The sequence below is a fragment of the Myotis lucifugus genome, unplaced genomic scaffold (assembly GCF_000147115.1).
Source record: "Myotis lucifugus unplaced genomic scaffold, Myoluc2.0 scaffold_232, whole genome shotgun sequence".
In the NCBI taxonomy this organism is placed as follows: Eukaryota; Metazoa; Chordata; class Mammalia; order Chiroptera; family Vespertilionidae; genus Myotis; species Myotis lucifugus.
Window position 1 is genome coordinate 1,497,765 of NW_005871280.1, and position 6,311 is coordinate 1,504,075.

The following is a 6,311-nucleotide window of genomic DNA, read 5'->3' on the forward strand; positions in this document are numbered from 1 at the left end:
GACTTACTCTCAAATCCCAAAGCAGTTCCAATCAAAAACCCCACAGGATATTTTAAGATACTGAAAACTTATTCTTAAATTTATGATAAAAGAAATGGTTGTATTGATTTTGAAAAAAAGAAGAGATAAGAGGGAGGACATGCCAAACTAGCCATGTGAATGCTGCTTCTAAAGGGTCTCTGTTCTAGATAAGAATTCTCCCTAGGGAAAGAACTCTAGTCTCTAGGTGAAATCCCATTTCACCAGAAAGAAAGACATGCAACAAAGCCGTAGTAATAAGAACAAAGTTCTGGGACCATATAGAGAGCTAATTTAAAAAAAAAAAAGATTCAAGTTTATATGGAAACTTAGTATTAGGAGTGACACTTCTAATCAGTAGGGAAATGATAACTTGTTTACTAGAACATGTAGTGTTAAGGAAACTAGATAAACATGTGGGAATAAGGTGGGATCCCTTCCTCACTCTATATCTTCATTGAGTTAGGAGTGGGGAAGGGCTTAAGAAATACGCAAAAAAAGCACAAACCATTAGGTAAAAATATAGATATATTTGCCTTAAAAAGTAAACAGTAAGAGTTCCTGTTCAATGTAGTACATCATTGACAAAGTTTAGAAGAAGTTAAATGCTCTGTCAAAAATCTCACTCATAAACAGAATAAATCTAATGAACAAAATAAGCCGATGAACAAAATAGATCCAGAGACATAGATGCATGGAACAGACTTCGGAATCTCAGAGGGAAGGTGGGTCTTTGCATAACCCATGGACACAGACAATAGGGTGGTGAAGGCCTGGAGCGTGGGCAGAGGTGGGGTAGAAGAGGTCAATGGGGAAAAATGGGGACATATGTAATATTTTCAACAATAAAGATTTTTTAAAGTCCTATAAGATATTAATATCAATAATATGCAAGCACATAAAGTAAAGAAAGAGTGGACACCCAATAGGAAAATAGCCAAATTATCTGAATAAGCCACTTATGGTAGAGACAAAAACAGCTAGCAAGGATATGAGGAGATACCTTGCCATAGTAGAAATCAGATTAATAGAATGCAACAACAATGATCATATCTTTTTGGCAAAAAAGAAATAACATTAAATTTAAAACCCAGTGATATTATTTCAAGTATTAACAAGGATATGAGGAGTGGGAGCCCTCGTGCACTCCAAGTGCAAGTTTGGACAGTGCAGTATTCAGAAAAGAAATAATTCATTATTTTATGAAATTATATTTGTAAAATCACCCCTGACAATATAAGTAATAGAAATTCCTGCATAAGGGTCATATGCAAAAATGCTTACCTAAGTGTTACTTGTGTTACCAAGAGTAAGGGACAATCTGGTCATCTATCACTAGAAAACAAAGGAAACAAAAAGTAATGGACACTGTGTGGTTATTAGACACCAAGAACTAGAAGTAGAAACAGTAAAGGGAGGATTCTAAAAAGAGTTTGGGGTGACAATAAGAAACTGAGTGAGATCTAGGGCAAAACACTGGTGGTGGAAGTGAGGGTGAAAAACTAAGATAAAATAAGTGAGGGGCTTTGCAGGAAGTACTGATAGTATCCCAAGAATTATGTGCCTGTTTGTTTTAACTCTGCACCCAGCTGAACAAAAGTAAACACTGGCATTTTTCTCCACTGCAGATATGTAGCCTGTCTTACTTAGAACGTCCTTTACCCGACATCCACATGATAGATGGAAATTAAAGCCAGGGCGAAAACAAGTTTCCATCCTATATATGTCCTGTTTTTGTACTCAACAGCATTTTTAAAAAATCATTTTTATTAGTATAATTATAACACACATGCTTATAATTTTAACATAAATCAGGAAACCCAAGTAGAAACATACTTGCTCACTCAGGCACATGGCCTTTCTCCCAAGGTTGAGTTATGGGTCTTCCAAAGCTTAATTGGTGTGTCTTAATATAATGCCAAAATAATTTATTTTTATCTTATCTTTTAGGTTGGTGATTTTCACTGAATCTGATGATCATTCTAATTGCTATCAAAATCAGGAAAACAAAGCTCAGAAAAAAATGTCCTATAACTTCAAATAGTTTAAATAAAAATGAAAAAGTTAAATAGTTTAAATAAAATTTATTGATAATTTTTATATTTTTATTTAAAAGAAAATATTATGCCTAAAGCAACAAATACCCTTTATTTGTTAAGAGGAAGATGAAGTGCTTGCTTCAGCAGCACATATACTAAAATTGGAACGATACAGAGAAGGTTAGCATGGCTCCTGCGCAAGGATGACACGCAAATTCGTGAAGCTTTCCATATTTAAAAAAGAAAAAAGAGGAAGATGAAAATTTTTCCTGAAATGATAACAGCTTTTTTTTTAACCAAGTGAAATGATACACAAGCAAGTTTTGTATTCTATTAACATGGTTTCCTTCCACTCTTTTTAAAAATCTAAATAAGGAAGCCTATAACTAATATGTGAACACCCAAAATCACTCACTTTACTGTATACTGACCAAAAACAAAGAGAAAATTGCATCCTATGACCAAAAACAAAGAGAGAAAATTGCATTCTATGGCATTTGGTTCCTGAGGATGAATGAACCTGAAGGCTCCCTTGTAGGCCAGGTTCTAAAATTGTTCTTATTGGTTCAAGCTGATTTTAAGGATTTGTGCCACTAGATGGCAGTAGAGTTTATAACTACACAGTCGATTCAAACAGGCTGTGGGATCTTTTCACTGCTATACTATTCGTTAATTTGATTTCTTTATTTTAAATTATTCTTTACTAGAGGCCTGATGCACAAAATTTGTGCAAGAGTAGGACTTCCTTCCCCCGGCTGCCGGCACTGGCTTCCCTCCGGCACCTGGGACCTGGGCTTCCCTAGCAGCCCTGATTTCTTTGTGTAATCTTTAATACCTCACATAAGCATTACATATTTTTAAAATGATATCTAATACTACATATATTACATATACATATAAAATATAAGGTAAAGGTAAGCGTTAAACAGCAATACATGCACCTTTGCTCACTGTCTTATAAATCAAGTTTAATTCCAGGACTTGCTGACCTTCACACATGAATAGCAATTTTTTGTTTACCCATTTAGTAGTTTGACAAACAGCAACAACTTAATATATGTGAAATAATCTATTGTAGTCACTTGGCTCTCACCTTCTCCTTAATTCTACTTATGCAAATGATAATCATTTCAAAAATATGCTATTTCTTCAAAATAACTCTTGAACTTGACAATGGTAACGGTATCAAACTCAGTTATTACACTGAATTGAATCTTTGTTGCATCTACTAAAATAATCATATTCCTACACTTGTTTTAAAAGTTTCCCTGTCATCATCATCAAACACACAGGGAGATGGAAAAAAAACTATACCTTACTCCAGTGTCTAAAATCAGATGAAGCTGCAATGGATTATGTGATTATAAATGAGAGATAGAGTGAATATCACATCCCCCTGGTTCTTGTGACTTCCTGTTTTCTAACTTGGAAAAGTCACTCAACGTCACTTAATAGCCATGTAACGAAAGAGGCCCACTTAATTATGCGAGGGATGCATACAATGTTTAGTCAATGGCTCTATTTTTTCTATATTGTCCTCTCCTTCCCAGAGAGCTGGCCATCTCTGACCCAGGCCTGAGTTTTGGAGCGAACTTGAATATGTACCCAAGTTCTCACTCTATGTGGTCCCTGCTCTGAGCCCGGAGACACCAGCACCTGCTGCCATGCTCCCACTCAGAGGGCTGGGTGCCTGACTCCGGGGCCCCTCATCCAAGCCCACTGGCCAGTACCCCCCTGCAGAGGTCTGAGGTTCAGCTCCACCGTGTCTCTTTTTAATTTCTTATTTTTATTAGTCCGGCACTTTCCTTTTTACTCCCTTAGCTTTGGGGCTGCTAAATTACTTCCTGCAGTTGCTAACTCGGTGATACCTCTTTCTTTTCTTTTTCATTTTACTTATTCAGTGCTGGCTTAACAGTTCTTTATATTGAATTTCTCACTGCCAACTAAACCGGCATGGTTTCTGTCCGCTGAGTAGACACTGACTGATAAACCCTTCCCTTTGCCTGAAATGCTCTTCCAATCTCCTATTGAAATCTTGGTAAATGTTTCATCCAAGATAGTAAGAAGTGAACTGATACATAGTCAACATTTATCTTTCTTCTGAAATTAAAATAAGAGAGACTCCAAATGACAGGATAGAAAAACACAAGGGAACATTGAGCAAACATGCTAAGTTATTTTGACAAAGTATATATCTTGATTTGATAGTGAAAACTGTATCGTCACGGCTATTATTACTTAAGCTGGGTGGAAAAATACAGCTCGACCACTTGGAAAGTGGGAAGGCACTTTGACCCTGAAACTGGAAGCATCAAGTGTCCCATAAAACAGTGAAAGCAAGCTGGCTATGTCTGAGTTGTTCCGTTACATTGTCCATAAAGTTAGCCACGGCCCCTTGTGTTTCATGTAATTTCTTGCCTCTCAGAGACCAAGGCAACCATTTGGACCATTTCATTCTTATTCAACAGCATGTCTTTCTCAAAGAGTAGCCACTGTTTAGTTGGGAACAAGTTGTCAGAGGAAAATTAAATTAACTGGGATAAAGATTCAAGTATTAAGATTTCTTATCTATTTTGATAGCTTCTGTTTATCTGTACTATTTCCCAGACAATGAGCTAGAATAAATGGCTCAGTTTTATTGTGTTTTGTTTAATGAAATGCCCTAGCTTGTTTTTCTTATTATAGCATATGTTACCATGGCTACTATATTTTTGAAGATTCCGTTTTTGTCTCATGATGAACATACCTGCTTTTTTAAAATGAGCTTTCCCCCAAAAATTACATAAATAATACTTGCTTTTCTAAAAAAAAAATTCAGAAGATACATCAGATTGTATGGAAGAGAGTAAAGACCACCTGAAATGGCATCACACTACCTCATTATGCATTCACATTAATTTACATACTTTTATGTAAGATCTCTGATAGAAACTTTTTTTTTTTTAGAACCAGGCTAATGTAATTTATTCTCCAACAGATGGTTAAATAACCCATCCAACTTCCCCCACCCCTCAAGACAATAGATATGCGCTCCAGGTGGGGGCCTTGGAGTTTGGACTACAAGTTCATGGGTCTTCTTATCTTTCTCAGTTGAAATTCATAATGAAACATTTTCACCTTACAATGGGTTGTGATTACAGTGCCTGACCTTATGCCTTAGTACTGAGATTAGCAAAGAGAGACTAAATGTTTTAGACTTTGTGGGCCATACTGTCTCTGTTGCATCTATTGCTGGTATCATAGAGTTGAAACTAGCCATAGACAATATATAAATGAGTTCTAATAAAACTTTATTTGTATAAACACGTGGAAGACAAGATTGGGACCATAGGGCCATAGTTTGACATCTGCTCTGTGAGGTAGATCACACCCACCTTTGGATGGAAAAGGGAGATTGCTTAGTTCTTTTGTGTTTCATGGTCAGGTGCTTATGCTCTATCTTTCCAACTTTTCAAATGGAGATTATTCTCTGATAAGGAAGCTATAGCCTTACTAGTATTTTAGAAATGCACTGCATCTCTCTGATGTAGGCCATCAAGAGACTCCACACAGAAAATGTATCTATCCCATATACATCTGGCACTATGGGGTCTGCTGTGTTAGGTGGCCCAAGTGGCGGGACAGCTGCAACCATACCCTGTACCTGCAGGAGAGTCCTCTCTTTCCCTGAACCCTATTAAAAATAGTCTTCCAGGTATTCCCCAACATAGAGCAGTGTTCCCAAATGCGATATATGCTGCCTTCAAAACCCAAATTGTCCCAGCAAGCACTGAGTCTCCTGGTCAGTGGTGGGAGGTGGGAAATTCAACCTGTTCTTTACCTCAGAGGAGATGATCTGGTATCCCATAGACTGCTGAATCCCCCACACCTACCAAAGTGACTGGATCCTGATTTTTCATTGGAGGTACCTCTTACTGTATGAAATCCATGTAACTAATTAAGGAATATAAGATAATTGTAGTTCATGGTTATTGGATTTGATTAATATGATATCATCAACATAGCAAACTTGCTTATTGTTTTGTGGAAAATCTTTTCTCTTTCAAAACTCATCATGGAGTCATAGCTCTGTTTAAAGATTCAACCAGTTTCGATGGACTCTCTCTGGTCTAATTTATCTATTTTTTTAGATGCTCAGCTTTTCATTATTTATCCTGTGGGAATATTTTCAGCTGGCTTCTTTGAATTTTTAGCATGCAAACATAATGAAAAGAAGTTTGTTGGTTCTTTTTCATGTATAAGATGCTCAGCTTG

General features: G+C 36.6%; 1 non-coding gene across 1 annotated transcript; it reads left to right on the forward strand.

Moving 5' to 3' along the window:
• Positions 1–2,188: 2,188 nt before the first annotated feature.
• LOC111827853 lies at positions 2,189–2,295 on the forward strand. The gene has a single exon (XR_002831593.1). It is a non-coding gene; the product is annotated as a U6 spliceosomal RNA (small nuclear RNA).
• The last annotated feature ends 4,016 nt before the right edge of the window (positions 2,296–6,311 follow it).